At 36.3% G+C, this 23,004-nt stretch overlaps 1 protein-coding gene and 1 long non-coding RNA gene across 8 annotated transcripts in view; one reads left to right on the top strand and one right to left on the bottom strand.

Moving 5' to 3' along the window:
* The window catches only part of LOC106062649 (uncharacterized), a 54,271-nt gene extending 47,050 nt beyond the window's left edge, over positions 1 to 7,221 (bottom strand). The window contains exons 1-2 of one of the 7 annotated variants that reach the window (XM_056017369.1): positions 7,181 to 7,198; positions 2,562 to 2,678 (exon numbers count right to left, since the gene is read on the bottom strand). The gene's annotated coding sequence lies outside the window, so the exon portion shown is untranslated. Of the gene's footprint in view, positions 1 to 2,561; positions 3,223 to 6,163; positions 6,369 to 7,127 lie in introns of those variants that run through there. The other 6 variants (XM_056017367.1, XM_056017368.1, XM_056017370.1 and 3 more) reach the window with 6 other exon arrangements.
* On the top strand, positions 590 to 1,389 carry LOC129923964 (uncharacterized). The gene is made up of 2 exons (XR_008775936.1): positions 590 to 637; positions 1,058 to 1,389. It is a non-coding gene; the product is annotated as an uncharacterized LOC129923964 (long non-coding RNA).
* Positions 7,222 to 23,004: the final 15,783 nt, after the last annotated feature.

Raw genomic sequence — 23,004 nt, 5'->3', positions numbered from 1 at the left:
CAGGCAACTTTTAGAGGTTTCCTTTATAGACCTGTAACAGCGCTAGTCACTTGTGGGCTAGTTATCTAAAATGTTGTATTACATTACCTCCAGCCTGCACAGAGTATTTTTAAAGTGATAATTGGCTCATGAGGGCCATTGTCACTTTTAGCACTTAATGCAGTCCACAGTGGCACAGAAGTCTGAGACGGCTGTGAACAATAGATAGTCGTAGATCTATAGACATAAAGTCTATATCTATATAGATCTAAATATGGCATATTTCTCTAATATAAAGCCTGAAAGTAAAATTAGTGAAAGGGGCCTTCGAAGTAGATCTAGATCTAAAGACTGTAGAATCAGTAGTCTTTATAATATATATATATAAATATATATATATATATAAACCAATCGTCTAGATCTAGATTGTCTAGAGTCTAGACATCTGATTCTAGATTATTCTAGATGATAATTGATACTAAGTGATAGATCTAGAATAATTTTGCATTTGTAAACGTTCATGGTTTGTAAACACCCATTGTATTTTTAACTGCTGTCCGTGCTTTTATTATAAAAGGACATGTAAAACTACTACATAGGTAATGCACATGCTTCATTTCTGTACACTTCCTGCACATCTGCAGGTCAAAGACCACAGGTATGTGGGGTTTTTTTTCCCTTATGTAGGAAAAACAAAACCAGGTCAGGGGTTATTGCTATTGACTATTTTTTAAGGATCCTGACTTATTAGCTATAGGAGATTTGTATATATAAGGTTTTAAAAATGTTGGGAAATATAATAAATAGCCCAGATTATTCACTGAACAGAATTAGAAATAAATGGGTTTGTTTACATTTATTGACGAATTTCACAAAAGCGTTAATTGGAAACAGTACTAAATATTGAGTCTGATTATCATTAGTCTAGAGTCTAGAGCTTGTTGTAATTATATGGTTCTATTAGAATAATTCTCAAGATCTAGAATTATAGATCTATAGTCTAAAGGTTTCTTTCTTCTTATTATTTTTATTTCATTTGCATATAGAATATAATATATATATATGCTGTATCTTCTAGATCTAGATTCTATTACAGATTAAATAGGAAAATTGATGAAAAGGAAGAATCTGAGACGAAATGGGTGGTCAACAAATTGCAAGAAAGATGAATCAAAAAGAAATAAAGAGGAGGAAAAAGATTTTAATAAAGTTGTAAAGGACATAAGAAAAGTTGAAAAGCAAACAGAGGACTACAGGCATCAATGAAAGTAGCCAATGTGAGAGGAAATTAAACAAGATATGACAGCATGGAGGCAGACTGCGTTCTGCCGAGAGAAAAAGAAATGAAGCTGCTCTAGACATTGTTTCTGTTATTTTTCTTTCAAAGCAAAATAAATACCTAAATATGTAGACTCAATGTTGTTGTTTTTTTGTAGACACGTGTAAAGATCTATAGATTGTGATTATATCTGCTGTGTATATATGTATGTGTGTGAGTGTGTGTAAGTAAGTAAAGTTTCCCTTTCAGACCTTGCGATCTATGGGGCAGATGATGTTAAGTTCATCTGTTTCTATGTAAATATGTATCTGTGTAAATATGTATGTGTATATATATATATATAAAGACAGTGCTTTTTACTGTAAAAAATAGGTACCAGTACTCAGTGATGGATTGCCTAACTTTAAACTACTAATAAATTAATAATAAACTTTAAAATACAAGAAAAGTAATAGCCTAATTTTTTCCCAACTTTGGAAAAGGTGCAGCTACGCAGTACTGGTGCTTACCGCCACAAAAAAGCAAATATACATATTATAATATATTAGTATATATATATATATATATATATGTATATATATATATATATAAATATATATATATATATATATATATATATATATATATATATATATATATATATATATATATATATATATATATATATATATATATATATATATATATATATATATAAATATTTAGTTTGTCCACTGTGGTTCGATGATGACCACTGGCTTTGCACTGGGGTTTTGTGCCTCCTAATGTGGCTGCTGAGACCTATGTGACCTCTGGATATTTGACGAACTATAAATATATTTATTTATGGGGGGGTGGGGGGGGCACATGATTGATTTCACCTAAAATACTAAGTCTACCATATATAGATCTATAATCCAGACTAGATCTAAATGCAAAGAAAGAATAGATGCTGGAGTAATGTAAAAAAATGACTTAAAATAGGAATCTTACATTGAAGTTAATTTTTAAGTATTTTAATTAAGGTGTAAAGTTTAAAAATTCCTCTCATTGCATATATGATATTTATACATTCATTTGTTGCACCTCGGGAAAAAGTGTTTTCAAATGTTGGTGACCCTACCATATAGGTTTGCATGATTTTCAATATAAAATATGGAAAGCAAAGACTAGCAACACTCCAACACAACAGACCTAGTCACTAGTCCTAGACCTCTATCAATCTAGATCTAGATATATATATTATCTAGAATAGACATTTATCTAAATCTAAATAGAAGATCAGATATTATATTTATACCAAAATATATATACAGTAACTTACGTTTATCGAACAAGTTAAGCTCATTCGCCGACATTTTGTATGTTTGAATTTGTGTATCTCCGTAAAAATTAGTCCTAGAAAAAACTGATTGTATCTGTGAACTCCTCATCCATTTTTCTTAAAAAGTAGACATGTTTTATTCTATTACTACTCATAGTTAAACTTATATTTGATGTTAAAGTGGGTCAGGTCGATGATTTCAAAAGCTTAAATTATCAAACACTGTTTTACCTTTATCTTATCGAACATATTAAGAACTTATCGAACACACGAGAAGTATGGTGTTTTAAAAGTGTTATAATCTTAAAATTTTGTGAAAAGTATGGTGTTTCAAAAGTGTTATAATCTATTTTTTATTTATTTATATCATTTTCTTTTTACGCCATGTCAAGACAGACAGATTTTAGTCATTTTCACATGGTCCACATCGAAGGAATCTATCACTGATCAGCTCTGCTTAGAAACTGATGGTGCTAATCCCAGTAAGGCATTACCGTAGTACTTATTTAGGTCTAAGCTATTTTGAGACATAAGGCCATTAATAAATTAAATCCAGATATTATCTATTTGAGGGAGAGCCTAATAAGCTTTGGTAGCCAATAGATAATCCTCCCCAAGTCATTGCAGGACACAACAGGTTGACCTAAAAACAAAACATATAGTACGCTGCCCTACGTAACTAGCCGCCGATCTAGCAGGCTCAGTGTATGTAACAGCCCAAAAGTCAGTGCTAGATATTTTTCGATCTGGGCGGGGAAAAGGGGGGGGGGTGCTGAAAAGCTATGGTAGCTTGCGAGCTGTGTTACCTATAGATGTAGATAGATCCGCCCTCCCTAAACCACCTGGTTGATCAAAAAAAAAACAACAACACCGTATTTTAGAGCACGCTTAGTATTTGTCACACACACACAAACAACATATCTATATATCTATCACGCCTAGTGTTTGTGACCTAATTAGCGGCTTGACCGTAGGTACTCGAATGATGGCTCCCCCCCCCCTTTCCCCTCAACATTATTCTTACTACAACTTGAACAATGTTTTGGGGCTGTGTTGGTGGCCTGGTTTACACACACCTGTGTGTTGGGCTGTCACTGACCTTTTTTTTTTTTGTTGTGTGTTAGTCTGGTGGCTGCGTTTGGATTGAGTCTTGAAATTTACGTTGTTACTTTGCACTGAAAAAGTGTGAATGTTGGAGAGTGGAATTGCGTAAGAAGAAAGCGCGGGTAAGGGGGTGTAGGCAGAATAAGAGAGTGGTTAAATGTGTTATTGTTATTATTTTGAGTATTTGTGATGTTTCAAAGGAGTGTGTTTGTAGCGCATTATGAGCTTTATCATACTTTATGGTAGCCTATATGGTACTTTATATATAATTTTTTTAGACCCTGCGCCACACGGCTAGATCGAGAAGCACAACTGACTATGTATTTGAGGCTGACGTCACATTTTAATGGTCGACCAATTATTGATGATCTCTTGATACAGTGTCTTGACTGTTTCTCTCTCCTCCCCCCCCCCTTTTTTTTTACCTACCAAAGACATTTTTATTTCAAAATACCATATCTATATTCTATACCTCCCCCTTAGCCCTTTCGTTTTATTAATATCTCTTCACATCAAGCACATGCGCCAGGTATTTGTTTATAACACATAATTCAGAAGTTAATAGAATGGGGCATCTGAAAAAAAACAAACACAACTGGATACCGGTATATTCTAAATTCTAAATTCATTGTTCCTGTGTTATATTATATAATACTAGTTAATGTATATATATATATATGTAGACTCAGCGATGATAACAGCATCAAACTATATGTGTCATAAAATCAAGCTTTTAAAATGGGTACAATTAGTGCATATCAATGTAAATCTATTTACTTAGAAAAATATAGCACATTTACGGTAAACCACAAATAGCTGATACAAATTGTAACACATGGGTAATTTATATATGTACTTTGCATTACATTATTTTTAAAAGTAACAATTAAAAAATATATAATTTAAATATTTTGTCTTCTTTGGGTTATATCCCTTTGATGTTTATTTTTAACATTAAAATGGCGTTCGATATCTAACGAAGCTGAGATTGCTTATATAAAAACAGCTATTATCGAACACCCCCTTTTTAAACCTCAATTTTCATGTTTAGGTAGCAAAGGACACTTTAAAAAAAATAGTTTCAAATATTTCTCAGCCTAATTAGAAGCGTATTATCTAGGTTTTGTTGAGCTGAAGCATCATTGGCATTAAAAAATACCCTTAACCCGAGACTCACTTCACTCTTCCCAAGAGGTCAAAAAAGTGAAATTTGTATACCAATATTACCAATGCACTTTGAATATAAGTAAAAAAATTATCCTCGGGTGAAAATGAAACTAAATATAACTAAACTATAAAGAAATGGACGATGCACAATAGGAATGGACTAGTTTCGTCATAATCATCGAAATAAAGGAGAATTTTAAAAAATACAATGGGGTGTTCGATAAGTACCTTAAAACGAAGGTGTTCGATAGATGTAAGTTACTTTATATACCATAATATTAATATATATAGAATCTATTTCTATACTAGATCTATATATCTAGAATCTATATAGTAATATAGAAATAATATAGATCTAGTTAGTAATTTATATCTTATCTTATCTTATATAATACAGACGTTACTTCAAAAAAGAAGATGATTACGTCCTACGCGTCATGCATTTAGTCATGCATATTAACCAATGACTTAAATTCTGCCAAGTCACTGGTTTTCCTGGCTAGCTCAGGCAACCCATTCCATGCTCTAATAGCACTAGGGAAGAAGGAGTATTTGTACAAATTTGTCCTTGCATATGGGATGAGGAATGTGCCTTTATCTTTGTGTCTTTCAGAGTATTTTATTAAATTTTGTTTTTGTATTTTAAGATTATGGTTCAGTGTTTTATGTATGATTGCTACTTTACTTTTGAGCCTTCTGTCTTGAAGGCTTTCTAAATTTAGTGATTTTACTAAAGGTGTTACTCTAGTCAAATGTGAATATTCGTTTGTTATGAATCTCACTGTTCTATTTTGTGTCTGTTCCAGTTTCTTAATGTTTTCTTGAGTTGAGGGGTCCCAAACGGAGGATGCATATTCTATTATTGGCCTAACCAAGGTGAAATAACATTTTAGTTTTATGTTCTTATTTGATTTACAGAAATTTCTTTTAATAAATCCTAATGCTTTGTTTGATTTTTTTGTAGTTTCATCAATATGTGGATTCCATGATAGTTTTTCATTTATTATAACACCTAGGTATTTTGAGTTTTTAGTCTGTGTTAATGGTTTGCCATGAATAAGATAAGTGGAATTAATTTGTTTTAGTTTTTTTGTTACTCTTAACAACTGACATTTTTCTGGGTGGAAAGACATGCTCCAATTTGATTCCCATTTCTGTAATTCATCTAATTCTCTTTGTAAAATATCTGTGTCTTGTGTTGTTTTTATTGTTCTATATATTATTATCGTCTGCAAATAATCTGACTTTTGTTCCTGAAGTAATGCAATTTGGTAAATCATTTATGTAAATTAAAAATAGTAGTGGACCCAAGACTGTTCCTTGAGGTATACCTGAGTTTACTGTTATCGGCGTTGATTTAGAGCCATTTATTATTACAGTTTGTTCTCTCCCTATCAGAAAATCTTTAATCCACTGATGCAGTGGACCATTAATGCCGAAATATTTTAATTTTTTAAGCAAACTATGGTGGTGAACTTTGTCAAAAGCCTTAGAAAAATCTAGTAAGATAGCATCTATTTGTTCACTATTATCTAAACCTTTTGAAAAATCATCAATTAGTCCTATTTATAGTTATAGATCTAGTAATATATAATATATAGTTATTTAAGTTATAGATCTACTAGATTTTTCTAGGGTAATTCTGCAGGAGTTCAAGGGGCAGCCATCTTTGTTACTATTTTGTTATTGTTTATGTTCCAAAGAAATCCGAAGATAGTGTCTTAAAAAATACCAAGAATTAACATTACTTCTGTGTTTTTAAAAGCAATGCTATTTTTTCTTTTAATTTTGACTTGGTGTCAATACAATACATTTCTTATTGTTCTGTCTTCTTTTTAATTGTTAAATAGTGTCTATATCTATTCTGAATTATTCTGATATATAGAGAATCTAAATTTAACTAGGCCTACAATAAATATCAGCACAGTTTATTACCAAAAATTAATTGACCTTTATTGCCTTTAAATTAAAAGCCTTGTCATATTAATTAAGTAATTAGTCTAGTTCTAGCAGTTAGATTATGAGTCTAATTAATAGACTTATAATTTATTAATTAGGACTAGATTGACTAGATGATACCGGTATAGCCTATAGTCCTATTACTATTATTATTAGACTATAAATGACTGTCTATTGACTATACTAGTCTAGTATAGACGACTATAGTTAGATCTAGCATATTATTTAGCTTCAAAAATAAAAACAAACAAAAACCACATCAGAGAGAAAACCAAGATACAAGATTAGTCTAAACAATAACAAAGATGACTGCCCCTTGAACTCCTGCAGAATTACCGATTCTAGATCTACATTCTAGATCTAGTCTAGATCTACATCATAGCAGATACCTTTGCCGACCACCATATTATTTTCTTGCATATTTATCTCCCTTATTGAACTTTCAATAACTTTTTTTAAAGAGAGTTTTTGTTCTTATATACAAACCTCTATACTTAACTAAATATCTTTATTGGCAATTTACAAATTGACAGTAAATAAATAGGCATTTAAATACATAAAAATAATAGACATTAAATGTTATTTAAGATATTAAAAAGCATGCAAGAAAAAAATCAAATAGCCAAATAGATCTAATCTGAATATATTGTAAGATGAAATATAAATCAACACTTAAAAATTTAGGCTAAAGCTTCATACTCCAAGCAGTGGATTTGGCAAAAACAGTTACATGTGGCCTCTTGTGGTACAACCACATCAAAGTGATTACCATTTGTATGCAAAAGTGTTATGTTGCAGCATATATGGTTGTCTGTGTGAGATAGTATGTATGTGTTTGCATCATGAAATAAAGGTTTTAATAAATGCCATGAGTATTTTTTTTTTTTTTTTTTGTGGTTTGGTGAGAATGTATAGATGTGTCTTTGCAGTAGTGTAGCAGCTGCAAGCATTTCTGCAGTTGTGGCCCATGTTGTATCTTTTTTTCATCAGCTCCATATGCTGCTGTTAAAAAAAATATGATAGCTATAAGTACAAGTTCTTTATCCTTCTCTTATTATGTACGGTAACTTATAATCATATTGAATTAAAAACAATGCACAATATAAGAATAAGCAATATCTACAACAAGGTAGAGAAAGTAATGATAGGACTGAAGAGTGGAAGGGAACTCCTTTTATAACAGATTCGGGAAATGTTACAATGGCATCACAGTTAGTTACCTTGTGATGGCTCCAATTAGGGATTGGGCGATGAAAAACAAAGACTTTATCAAATCTCTTTGATGAGATGAAAGAGCTTCAAGATCAAATAATATGTCACTACTTCTGTGGACCAAATAGGGGAGGGGGACTAGATTCTATGACAATCAGAGTGTATTTGTCATACGTAACTACTTCTTGCTGTAATTACTTATAGACTGCCGGCCGAAACGATATGATCCAACCACCGATATGATCCAACCACGGGAGTTTTTGTCGTACTTAACTATCTGTAGAAGCAGGCCGACATTATAGGATACAACCAAGAGAGTTTTGATCGTGACATCGTTATGTTGCGTCACGTTTCAGTCTTATTCTCATCCGACGTAGACCTCAGTTGAACTGTATGTCGGTGAAACGAACCGACAAAGAAAGCGAAGAAGGATAAATTTTGACCAAGTAAAACACCGTACCTTGCCCTTCTCCCTTTATGAGCATACCAGCGATCCTAGCAGTAGATGACATAATATTACCACGGCGCCAGCGAAGCTCCGAACAGGGGAAGGTGATTACATCACACCTAGTTCTGCCGTAAAGACAAAGATCGCGTGTGACGGTACGTAAGAATAAACGGAGAAAATCGCCACCTGTACGGTACGGCGGGAGAGAAAAACTTTGGACTCCGTAACGGAATGTAATACATGGGCGCTAGTGGATCCATGTGAAGAGAAGGGTTGGTATGTGGAGTCGCTACACCCCCACCAACTACACATCTTAAACAAATTTAGTGTAATAGGTGAGGAGTTGTTTTTTTTTAATGAACTCCGAAAGTAAAGATGCATAAATTATCTAAATAGTAGTGTATATGCTTCTTATCTGTTTCTTTATACATTGGCTTTTGTTCCCCACTCTACCCAAAGTAAATTTCAGATTGTGAAACATGATAGTTTAACAGGTGCTATGTTACGTTTAACAAAGACTTTCTTGATCCAGTTACACACGACCTATCCTCCCTCCAAGAGAGGTGGAGCAAGAGGTAGTGGTAAGAATTATAATCACAGACATTAGTTCTATCTGATCATAAAACACACGCCAAACAATCTCTGGTAGACAGTAGATTCCACTCAGAAGACCTCACGGCGAAAGAGAAAGGGACACTGATCTGTGTCAGCTTCATAAAATTCTTTCTCTTCGTGGTGTGATTTTACGAAAATAGAGAGCGCTCAAAATTCGTTAGAAATGTATAGATCTAACTGTATTCTTAATCATCAATTGATAAACATAAACGTATTATTTCTTATAGTAATAAGTTTCCCGTACTAGATCTATATCATTTATTGTCATTGCTCTAAAAAGATCACTAAGTCATAATGCATAATTTTGTTCAAAAAAAAAATAATTAAACATAACATGTATATATTGTTACGTATTTCTGAATCTTCTGGCTAGATGTATTAGTTGGCACACAAATAAAAACACAGCAAAGAACCTGACGACTAAACTTTCAGTTTCATATAACTTTAATGACTATTAACTCTAACAATTCGTTACTGTAACATGTAGCGTAGAAGACTGTACAATATCTGTCAGTTTACAGTTAGCTATACTTCGTTGCAATGCATCTCTTCACTTCGTTGCAATTCTTCTCTTCTCAACTTGCATCGAGCCGTATTCCGCAGAACAGACCAACGACACACTTCCCAGTATCGCTCCAGGTCTCCAAAACTGAACCAAGTCGTAACAGACCAACGACACACTTACCAGTGTCGCTCCAGGTCCCCCAAAGCTGAACCAAGTCGTACTCCAGTCTACCACATCAGAGCCGCACACGTCTTACATCGACTGTATCGACTGTAACGGCTGAATTCCACTATAGTTCGCTGTATAGACTTTAACGACAGTAGTCCACTCCAGTTAACTCTACCCTAGTTAACTTGCATCGAGTCGTACACATTTCTCTTCCACTAGAGCCGCACACGTCTTACATCGTCTGTATCGACTGTAACGGCTAACTCACGACTCCATACGACTGACTTTCACATTAACTCTCTGGCTTATATAGAGTCCCTAATCGCTTCTCCAAAGTTGCACAAACACTCCTAGTATCCTCTGGAATAACATGTCAGGAAACGTCACATCCTGTCTTTATTTATACATGTAGATTCCAGAAAACACTCGCTGCAGTGTCATCAAGTCGGGGTCACACGTAGTGACCGTTATCTGTCACTGTTCATTAGTAACTGTCCTCCTACTTAGATCTGTTCGTGCCCTGGAACAACACGTTTGGACACGTCACATCCTGTCTTTGTTTGTACATGTAGATTCCAGGGAACACTAGCTGCTGTGTCATCTCGCCGGGGTCATACGTTGACCTCTACCTATCACTGTTCATTTGTAACACTATAGATGCGTGTTTCATTTCATTTAATTCATGCATATTTGTTTTTTTTTATTTTATCATTATTTCGCTTTGCTTGATGAGTTAATATATTAATTATAGATCTAATTGTTAACATATATTTTTTAATTAATAATTTCATAAGTAGAAAAAAAAAAGAAGAAACAAGTTCATCAATTTATTATTAACATTTTATTTAGACCATTTTAGTAAATACACTTAAAAAGTCATAAGTTGACAGCATAAGAACAAAAACTCTCTTTAAAAAAAGTTCTTGAAAGTTCAATATAGGTAAGGGAGATATCTGCATTTTTTCTGCATATTCTTAAAATATAAGAGAAACCTGCTTTAGCGTTTCTAGTCTCGTAAACTAACACATACAAGGAAAAGATCGCGCCAAAGGGTTTACAAAGTAAAAATTAATACTTTTGCCCAAAGACGTAGATCTAAATACGCCAGCTTAATGCGGAAATTACCCTAGAATTTTTTAAAAACATATTTTGATACACAATGGGCTATATTGCCGCAAGAAAAAAATTTATATAGATCTATGAAATATCCTAAATTTGATTAATTTAATTCAGAATGGAAGCATGGTCAGCCATCTTTGTTATTGTTTTGAATTTAATTTTAAATCTTTTTCGCATTTTTACGACTGGCAAAAAAAAAATGTTGAGATTAAGAAATGTTTGCTTGTAGCATGCTCGGAATAAGTAAATAAATACAACTCTGGATTTACGACAAAGCTTTACCCACCATAAACTTAAAAATAAACCTTTTTTAAGCAACAACATATACAAAAAAAAAAAGGAAAATGTTGGTAAGAAAATTCAAAATTGACAATACTTAACAACTAGTCGACCAGCGGCGTAGCATACGCCGCTACTTTGCAGGGCCGGCCTTAAGCCAATGCAACCTATGCGACCGCAGTAGGCCCCGCACTTTCATAGGACCTGCGCTAATTCAAGGTGTATAAATTGTTAAATTAAACCATTTTATAACTTAATACAGTTCTCGCGCCCTCCTGTCGATTTACAAGGCGCTCCTGGAAATCTCCTGAAATTGCAAAATATACGAAAAAGTCCATAAAATATACGGAAACATATAGAAAAAAAAAAGTCATTTTGGGGTGTCATTCAATATGGAAAACGCCAATCTTACGCGTGATAAATAAAAACGGCATTATGCATTAGCCGTAATTGTGTAATCTGGTGAAAGAATCTTCTCGCGCCTCAAACTAATGAAGAATTACTTGAGGTCAACAATTCTCAAAGAAAGATTGAAACATTCGATAATTCTTGCTATTGAGCGTGATATATGAAGGAAACTGGATTATTATGATATACTGTATGACTTTGTTACACGCAAGGCTCGTAAAGTATTTCTGTAAGTAGTAAAGAATGATTAAAATGCATCGCCGAATATATTTTCTAATAGAAACTCTTAAATTTCACTTATTATCCGCTTCCCTACCAAAACTTGTCCCCGCGAAATCCGTTTCACATAGGGCCCCACAATGGTTAAGTCCGGCCCTGCTAGTGACGTGTGAATATACATAGTAGATTACTTGTTCTCTTTCTATGACTTCTGGGTCACAATGATTATGCCCGGCGCTGCTATTTAGTGTTTGTAAAATGTTTGTAAAATGTTTTACATGTTACGGATGTTCCTACAGAGTTGAAGATATTACTTCCTAGTCCAAACCTCCCACAGGACGAAGGGGGATGAGAGAGGGCAGAGTTTGAACCCGGGACTATTGATAAATCCAAACGTCAGTCCAGCGCGCAAACCGCACGACCAGGCAGCCATCCATACTGATTGGTGTATACTACTTGTTCTCCCCCCCCTCTTGTTTTTTCGTGGGGGTAACTCTATCCGCAGAAATAAAAGTGATCTTTCCTTTACTTTTTATTCTTCTCGTCCAAACTCTTGAGCCATGTAGAGAATTATATATATATATTAAAAAGAAGATGAACAACAAGAAACGCATTATATTGACACCAATGCAAAATTAATCCACGTTCGTACAGCAGTTTCAGAATAGACATGATAGAACCGGACGGAACATCGCTCGGCCCTTCTGGTTCATCACATGACCACATTCCTCGTGACGCTCTTGAGCTCTACTCACAACACAGATCCTTCCCGAACTGACCTGGCTGACCATTGTAACTCGTTACGGTTGACCGCTCGTATAGCTTTGGCCTGGGGCGAATTGCGTCGGCTGTCTACACACACCACCATCGCAGACCTAATATAGGCCTATAGATCTGCGATAGTTATATTATATAGCCTTGGATACTATTTTTAGCGGCCCCCGAAAGGGGAAAAGACGCTATTAGTTTTGTGCGAAATGTCTGTCCGTCCCGTTTAGATCTCGTAAACTAGAAAAGATATTGAAAATCCGACATCACAATATTTTAGACCATTCAAAGTTCTGATGCAACGGCTTACTTTTTTTTTCTGAAAGCGAAAAAATCTGATTTTTAAAATCAATTATGCAAGCAGTTTTTTTAAAGAGAAAAAGCGAAATAGTATGCATTATAAGTTAGACCTAAGTTAAAACGAATAGTAATCATGTAAACGTCAATTTTGTGAACTTTTTTTTATTGCGGAAATGTTCTCTCTTTCTTTTTTTGTGCATTCGAATAAGAGATTGATCCTTTTCAAAACAATTACATATATTATAAGACTTCAGTTAGGCCAGGAGAGGCGCGGTAGCTGAGCGGTAAAGCGCTTGGCTTCCGAACCGGGGGCCCCGGGTTCGAATCCTGGTTAAGACTGGGATTTTCAACTTCGGAATCCTTAGGCGCCTCTGAGTCCACCCAGCTCCAATGGGTACTGATATTAGTTAGGGTAAAGTAAAGGCGGTTGGTCGTTGTGCTGGCTACATGACACCGTCGTTAACCGTAGGCCACAAAAAAACAGATGAACTTTACATCATCTGCCCTATAGACCACAAGGTCTGAAAGGGGAACTAGTTAGGCCAGGTTCACATTCACTTGCATTCACTTGCACCTATCCTTTGATCTGCTGTACCGTTGGGGCACTACACAAGATCTGTCAACCTTCTTTCTCCATTCTTATCTCTCATTTGTCTTTGATATAATTTCATTTGGATGTTCTTTCTGAAAATATGGAATCCTGCCTGGGTGGACCACTTCGGGGGCCCGATTTTGAGTTTGTGTTTCCACACAAACTGTCTCTGTAATCTTGTTTATTGTTTATATCCCAAAGAAATCACAAGATAGTGTCTTTAAAAATACTAAGAATTAGCATAGCTCCCGTGTTTTAAAAGCAATGCTATTTTCTTTTTAAGACAACAAGAGGATGAACTCCATGAGCGTGGGCTCAGACCAAGCGGAAACATGGAAACCCTACAAGCACGCTTGCGTGAAGACCTGGAGAAAGAAAGAAAAAACCCGGACACCTATATGTTTGAAGAATATCAAGGTATTGAAGACATATTGAATGATATTCGTGGAATTCGCAAGTTACGGAACAAGCCCAAAGAACAGAACTGTGCCAAACTCGAGAAGAAAACTATGGTAGATACCCTGTGCGACCAAAGTGACTCAAGTGAAAACGGAGCGACACCATTAATGGAACATCGAACGTCAAAGGAAGTGACAAAACAAGCAGCTACAATGACTATGCTGGTGAAGATGGTGGTTCCTGCGACCCTAATAGAAAGACGTACGATTGTAGCTACCAAGAGAAGAAACATGACGAATCATGTGTTTATCTCAACGAGAACGGACATAAGAAGCAGAAAGAGACAGATAAAGAAACAAAAGAAGAGGCCAATATTTTGATCTAAGATTGTGCTGCAGACGTACCAGCTATAAGTACATCAACCAGCTAAATAGATCAAAACAACGTTGGGTCTTAACCCAAGCCTGTAGCTGAGGACATTAGAGACATCTGTCAATATGCCAGTGTCGATGAGAGGAACTCAAATTTCGATGGCTGCACCCAAATGTTTGGTAAGAACTTTACGTGTCGAGCTTCGAAGGGAGAATGCAAGGAACCCACCAACAAAGTGAAGCGCTAACTCCAACAAATGCTTGCCTATATACTAAAACCAGCGAGAGAAGCCCTGATGGTAATCATGAGACCCCATTGAAACCTGATGAAGCCGTTGAGAGCTACTATCAAGGTCTGAACCTAATAGACGTTTGATCAGCTGGTGAGACTAAAGAGAGAAGTCCTGATGGTGGTCACGAGAATTCAACGAAGCCTGAAACTTCAGTTGATGGGCATTTATCGACAATGTCTGAAACCAACAGACGATTGGCTCGCTTCTAATAATGGAGAGAGAAGTCCTGATGGTGGTGAAAGAAGCCGAATAGAGCCTGATGCCGAAGATGAGAGACCTTTGCACGTAGAGTGTTACTAACCTGCTCCACAAGCATGTCCTCCAGAAAAGGCTGAAGATGAATCTGAAAATCATCCCCTAAGTCCTTCTACGTAAAGACCTATGATGCGACCTGTTAGGCCAACGATCTTGGTATCCCCGGCCCTGGCATCCCATGTGTTAAGTGGCTGCCCTTAGTGCCGAACGATAAGAGAGAGATGCAACGGCAACGTCACTGCAACAAGATGAATATCAACTTGAGGAAAAGAAGGAGTCCAACGTGCATAACGATGCAATTACATCACTGCAGACACATGATGATCAACTGGCAGAGACGAAGAAGGCGATTTTGTTGAGTGCAACATGGATGGCGATGCGACCACGACGTCGATGCAAACAGACGAAGGCCAACTGGAAGAAAGCGACAATTGCTGAATGCAACGTGGATGGCTTCTTCAAGCTCAAGAGGCAAATCCGCTCCCACCGATGGACCCCCACTTGCAGCGATGAAAATTCACAGCCCATGCCATGAGGTGGATTCTGTCAGGGATGGACATATCTAAGGAGAGGCAGTGTAATAAAACTTGGTGGTGACACAGATGGGGGTTGTTAATTAAGATCTAGGTTCACAGTCAGCAATAAACAAACAACAACCATTAGTGCCATGGCGGAGAACGTTACTTTATTATATTGAACGCGTGCACCTTTGCGCACCATATCAACATCCCCTTTTCTTTAAAAAAAATTTAAAAAAAACATTTCGGGGAGTATCATAAAAAAAAAATTAAACAAAACCACAACATATACAACAAAACATAACATACATGTATACGCTTCAATGAATATGAAACATATCACATTTAAAAATCAACATTCAATAGTTCATTAAGACACATAGTCATTGAATCTCGTCGGTTTCTTCAACTTGATCCCTTGGTCGCAAGGAATGATGAGTTGATGAGTGGCGAATGTGTTGATTATGAGTTCTATTGTCCTGTAAGTTGTCATCAGTATCGAGGAATATATCTTCTTCTGTTTCTCTGTTCGGGTTGATATGCACCCTGTTTCTTTGGTACATTGCACCATTGTCACCTCGAATAATGTAAGCTCTCTGGTTGACTTGAGACTGGATTCTTCCACGTCTCCATGTAGGGTAATTAGGAGATTGGAAAAAGACAATCTGTCCAGTTCTCAGCTGACTTAAATTTCTTGACCTCTTATCATAAGATGTTTTTACACTATCTGATGTTTTTCTTTCCTTCTCATAATGTTCTCTTGACATGTTGAAATCTTAATGTTACTGTGACAGGTTTTCTCGTGTGACGTGTGTTTGGCTTGTTTAATGTCTAGGGGATGATTATTTTTGAAACTATCACACACCGACCCATCAGCATATAAATCGGGAGCAGGCACGCAACGAGACAAGCAATGAAAGAGAGATACAGAGATAAACATTGAAGAATATTTATTTACATAAATATTTACACAGAAGAATAAAAAGGGGGAGGGTTTGCATCTATCTCTAATCAATACTATATTTAATCATCACTCTTGCACTTAATAAGAGAGTATGTCACTTTGTCATCTGAACTTAGCTGATTGTCCTGCTTGGGTCGCAGCTGGCTGTGTCCTAGCTTGAGGTTCTGCAGCTGGAGGTGGCGCTCTAGCGGATAGAGGGACGCCGGTGATTCCGTTCTTGTGGAGTCTCAATCCAAAGTTCTGATATCTGTAGTGGGCACAGTAGGGTGGGTGGCCGGCTACCATGGGCACAAGGGTGCTGCGGGCAGAGCTGATCTGCCGTGGGCAGCGTCGTTAGCAGGATAAGTCTTGTGAGTTGCGGAGCTATGACGTCTCGCACAGACGCGTCTATGGGGACGTCGGACCTAATAAGTTGACAGGTGGGCTGTCGAATAGGCAGGCAAGTAGAGCCTATAGCGCCAAGTAGTAGATCGCAGTGCTGACTAGCACCAAATAAAGTAGTTGGTTGGTGTGGAATAAGTAGGCAAGTGATCCGATAAATAGGCAATTGAGTAGGTTGACGAGTGGCTGTCAAACAATGCCGAATAAATAGGCAGGTGATCCAAACAAATAGGCAGACACCTGATGGAGGCTGCGTATAAACAAAGACAAGTTAGGACATGTCTCTCATGCATCTTGTCGATGCCCTCGACTGAGGTGCATTCGTCAGATTGTTAAAATTGCTTTTGAGTACAATGGGGAGATGATGACAAATGCGATTTGGAAAATACATGGCAGATAATAGCAATATAAAAATGTACATAAAAGAGGAAATAATAATCTCAAATAAACAATACAAGTGGAAGAGAAAAAAATAGGGGGGGGGCGGACGCTGATCAGAGACCATGACGCTATTATTTACACGTGGCCGTCGGCCATAAACAAAGAAGCGAGCTTGAATGAGGAGAGCGTCCGTTCAGGGGGCTCGTCAAAGTAGAATGACTACAGGGGAGATAAATTAAATCTCTTTTCTAAGCGCAGTATTAGTGCGCTAGGCGGCTAGTAAAATTATCAAGGCGGTCAGTCGAGATAAAGGAAATAACATAAGGTATACAAATATATACATGGTTGCATCAACGATCAATTGAGCAACGTAGCATTAATATATTAATGTAATACATAAATATATACATATGACATGTTTATGTTTTCTACTTACGACAGTGAAAAATACACAATGCATTAATTAAAACTAAATAAAAAAAATACACATGATAATATCCAGTGAGAAATATGCACACAGTAATTAAGTGGAACTGTGATTAAGTTCGGCTTACCACCAGGTATTCCTCTAAGAGAAAGTGAATGAAATAGTCCAGACTCGACTGTTCAGCGAGAATGAGAAATGAGAGAGTATCTGTCCCGCCTTATTCTACCTTATAAAGGTCTGGAAGAGGTGGGCGGAAACAGGAAATGTCCTAGGCTTAGGATTATCTCTCACGTGGGTAAATTTGACTCGAGATGGTAGTCGCACCTTGGAGTGTCTAGGGGCGTGTTGATCCAAGTGATCTCTTTGATCAAAGAGAGACGTGGGAGGGGGGGGGGGAAAGAGTGATTTGTATTCCACCCAAGGTGGAGTCAACTGCGACCGTCAGACATCCGGCGGGTAAGACCAAAGAGACTGTGTGTTTATCTTTCTCCGATCAAGGGGCCTAGGTGGATTGATGGTGTCCTGGAGAGGATTTCAAATGAGTCACTCCCCATTCCATCATAAATTTTGAAAAATATTCCGATGTGAACTGAGGTCTGCTATCAGATATACAGACCCCGAGCACCCCATATCTTGCAAATAAAACTTTCAGTTTCTTTATAATTGCGTTTGTTGTTGTTAACTGCATGTTTTCTACATCTATGAAATTTGAATAATAGTCCACTATAACTATATATTGTTCGTCACACATTTGGAATAAATCAATTCCAATCTTGTCCCAAGGATTAGAACCTATTTCGTGCTGTATTAATTCGTCTCTCTGATTTGCTGGTTTGTTTTTCTTACAAATGTAACATGAGTTGGCTATTTTCTTTATTCGAGCTGAAAACTGTTTCTTTTGCCCTTCTTTCCATTGAGTCTACTTCCAGATGTGCTTCATGAAGATTTTCTTCTATTTCCTTGCGAGGTGATATTGGTATGATTATTTGTTCTCCTTTCAACAAGAGTCCGTCTTCGTATGTTAACATGTCTCTTAGTGAAAAATATTGTTTGAGTTCAGGTAGACTATTATGTTTGTCTGGCCATCCATTGAGGATATACTGACTAAGTGTTTGTCTGGCCATCCATTGAGGATATACTGAATAAGTGTTTGAGTTCATGTAGACTATTATGTTTGTCTGGCCATCCATTTAGGATATACTGAATAAGTATTTGAGTTCATGTAGACTATTATGTTTGTCTGGCCATCCATTGAGGATATACTGAATAGTGTTTGAGTTCATGTAGACTATTATGTTTGTCTGGCCATCCATTGAGGATATACTGAATAAGTGTTTGAGTTCATGTAGACTATTATGTTTGTCTGGCCATCCATTGAGGATATACTGAATAAGTGTTTGTCTGGCCATCCATTGAGGATATACTGAATAAGTATTTGAGTTCATGTAGACTATTATGTTTGTCTGGCCATCCATTGAGGATATACTGAATAAGTGTTTGAGTTCATGTAGACTATTATGTTTGTCTGGCCATCCATTGAGGATATACTGAATAAGTGTTTGAGTTCATGTAGACTATTATGTTTGTCTGGCCATCCATTGAGGATATACTGAATAAGTGTTTGTCTGGCCATCCATTGAGGATATACTGAATAAGTGTTTGTCTGGCCATCCATTGAGGATATACTGACTAAGTGTTTGTCTGGCCATCCATTGAGGATATACTGACTAAGTGTTTGTCTGGCCATCCATTTAGGATATACTGAATAAGTGTTTGAGTTCATGTAGACTATTATGTTTGTCTGGCCATCCATTGAGGATATACTGAATAAGTGTTTGAGTTCATGTAGACTATTATGTTTGTCTGGCCATCCATTGAGGATATACTGAATAAGTGTTTGAGTTCAGGTAGACTATTATGTTTGTCTGGCCATCCATTGAGGATATACTGAATAAGTGTTTGAGTTCATGTAGACTATTATGTTTGTCTGGCCATCCATTGAGGATATACTGAATAAGTGTTTGTCTGGCCATCCGTTGAGGATATACTGAATCAGTGTTTGTCTGGCCATCCATTGAGGATATAGTGAATACGTGTTTGCATCGTTCTATCTTTCTCTGTCTTGATACTGACTTTCTCCAGCACTGTATTGCCAGTCCGACTGTATTGACACAAACATCAGGGATATCACTCTTTTCCTCTGATGGGTCTCTACTCAAAGTATCAGCTATGAACACATTTTCGCCTTTGACATATTGAAACTGGATATCGTAACGATAAAGACGCATCAATAGACTTTGTAGCCTTCTCGGAGCAGAACTGAGTGGTTTTTGAAAGGATGTTTTCCATTGGGTTATGGTCATTCTGAATTATAACTGTCCTGCCTTACGTATACTGGTCAAAACGTTCCAAACCAACAACCACTGCCAACAATTCTTTTTCAATCTGTGCCCATCTTTTCTGAGTATCAGTTAATGATCTAGAAGCATATGCTATTGGACTGCCATCTTGTAATAGCGCTGCTCCCAACCCATTTTGGCTACTGTCTGCTTGAAATGTAAGCTTTTTGTTAGGGTCAAAATATATCAGTGTGCCATGAGTCGATATTTTCTGTTTTATCTTGATGAAAGCTCGTGTGCATTTATCAGACCAAACAAATGGTGTGTTATTTCTGATCAACTCTGTAATGGGCTATAAATCTGTCGACAAGTCTGGAACAAATCTTGCAAGGTATTGAACCATGCCACAGAATCTTCGGACCGATGAAATATCTTTTGGAGCACTCAAACTCAAAATCGCAAATACTTTGTTCAGGTCTGGTTTTATTCCTGCTTCTGTAATAATATGACCAAAAAAATTAATTTCAGCTGTTCTAAAAACAGACTTTTCGTGGTTCAGTTTAATCTTCTTTTCTTGACATCTCTTCATCAGCTCTCTTAGGTTAATATCATGATCTCTGAGTACTTCTTCTTTAGTTCTTCCTCTTCCTACCACTATAATATCATCAACGTAATTGAAACAACCTTTCAGTCCTTCTAGTGCTAGTTTTAATCTTCTCTGAAAAAATTCTGAACTCACTTTCTGACCAAATGGTAATTACTTCCATTTGTATCTACCAAAAGGGGTTATCATTGCTGTCAAATTAGATGACGCTGTGTCTAGCCTGACATGCCAGAAAGCTTCTTGCACATCCAATATTTTGGCATCGTTCAAATCTGCCAATATGTTATCTAAAGTAGCAAGATTATAGAATTACCTTAGTAAAACTTTATTCAGGGCTTGTGGATCTATGCAAATCCTAATTTTTCCAAACAAAATAATTAATTACTAATACTTAATTAACTAATTGGTTGTTGTTTTTTTTTTATTGATGCTTGATTTGTCATGTGCAAGAAATAATTTTGCAAAATTTCGAAAGTGATAGGATCATAGCGTATTGAGAAAGCTAAAAGCAAGAAATAGCGCTAATCAAAAACAATTGGTACAAATATTTGTAATCGCACAGATTAGTCTAGATCAGTGATGCCCAAAATCCGGCCCGTGGGCCAAATCCGGCCCGAATATGGCCAGTAAATTTAAATGGACCGCAGGCCGTATGAGGTTGGGCATCACTGGTCTAGAGCTAATAAAAATGTATGTACTTGACTGATGCAAACTACGCTTAACATAAGCTTTTTAAAAACTATATTGTTATGTTTGTCTAGTTCTATTATTTTAGAAATAAGTCAATGATACGTCTGCATTATTCCAACATAATTTTTTAAAGCCAAAAACAAAATAGAAAAAAAAAAAGAATTTTATAACTTCAAAAAACCCGAAGATATTATGATATTTATTTTCTATTTAAAAATGTGCTGTTTTCTGCATTATTCCAACATAATTTTTTAAAGCCAAAAAAAAAAAAAACAAGGTTACAAAAGACAGTTTGTGTGGAAACACAAATTCAAAATCGGCCCGCATAGTGGTCCACCCAGGCAGGCTTCAATATTTTCAGAAAGAACATCCGAATGAAATTATATCAAAGACTAATGAGAGATAAGAATGGAGAAAGAAGGTTAACAGATCTTGTGTAGTGCCCCAACGGTACAGCAGATCAAAGGATAGGTTAAAGTGAATGCAAAGTTAGATGTGAACCTGGCCTAACTAGTTTCCCTTTCAGACCTTGTGTTCTATAGGGCAGATGATGTAAAGTTCATGTTTTTGTGGCCTACGGTTAACGAGGGTGTCATGTAGCCAGCACAACTTTTCCCCAACTGTCAGGTACCCATTAGAGTTGAGTGGACTCAGAGGCGCCCAAAGATTCCAAAGTTGAAAATCCCAGTCTTCACCAGGATTTGAACCCGGGACCCCCGGTTAGGAAGCCAAGCGCTTTACCGCTTAGCCACCGCGCTTCCCCTGGCCTAACAGATGTCTTATAATTGATCTAATTGTTTTGAAAAATGATCAATCTCTTATTCGAATCCTCATACGAAAATATTTGAGGGAGTACCTGCAATAAAAACAAAAAACAGGAAAATGCAGTTTACAAGACGTTTTAAATTAGGTCTAACTTATATTGCATACTAATTAGCTTTTTCTCTTTAAAAAAATGTTTGCGTAACTGATTTTAAAAATTAGATTTTTCGCTTTCAGAAAAAAAAGTAGCCGTTGCATCAGAACTTTGAATGGTCTAAAATTTTGTGATGTCGGATTTTCAATATCTTTTCTAGTTTACGAGATCTAAACGGGACAGACGGACAGACATTTCGCACAATACTAATAGCGTTTTTTCCCCTTTCGGGGGCCGCTAAAAATAGAAAAAAAAAATTAAACTTCAAAAACCCCGAAGATAATACGATATTTATTTTCTATTTAAAAATGTGCTGTTGTTTGATGAGAAATGTATAGAAAGTCTTCAAGATGAGCATCTGGATGTGGTAGACGAATAGGATCCTTGTTTAATTCGTTCCAAGAGTAAACTTTTAACTTTCATCTACTTCTATTCTCAATAAGTTCCAGGATAGTAAAAACAAAATGCTGTGCTGTAAATGCACTCTCTACAACAACAAAAAAATACCTCAGAGGGTAAGAGTGTTCACTAACGAATCATTTTAAAAATCCGTTAGAAATAGAGAAGCTGACAATCTCTTATATTGACCCAATGAAAGACTGGCAACCACTCAGAATACTTAAAAAGCAATAGAACTAGAGATATTAAACCACCAACATGCGCTGAACAGATAAGTAAAAAAAAAATGGCCTTTGTCACCCCATTTGGTTTATATTCGTGGACTCGTATGCTTTCTGGACTATGTGGGGCAGTACAAACATTTTCAAGATTAATGCAAGGGGGTCATGAATGACTACATCATGAGGATACTATTGGCATACCTTGATAACCTGTCTAGGGTCCCACCACGATAACATATACTGATGGAAATATCACTAATTCTCCCACTTGCTGTGGACGAAAAACTAAGAAAATTTAACCAATTACTCCTTACCTTGTGCCTATAACAACTGAGCAACTTTCACTGCAGTGTTTAAATGTATCGAAAACGATTTTGACCCAATATGGATTTTAGAGCCGACATATAAAAAAGTACAAGATT

The sequence above is a fragment of the Biomphalaria glabrata genome, chromosome 18 (assembly GCF_947242115.1).
Source record: "Biomphalaria glabrata chromosome 18, xgBioGlab47.1, whole genome shotgun sequence".
NCBI classification, from domain to species: Eukaryota; Metazoa; Mollusca; class Gastropoda; family Planorbidae; genus Biomphalaria; species Biomphalaria glabrata.
This window is presented reverse-complemented; position numbering and strand designations above follow the sequence as displayed.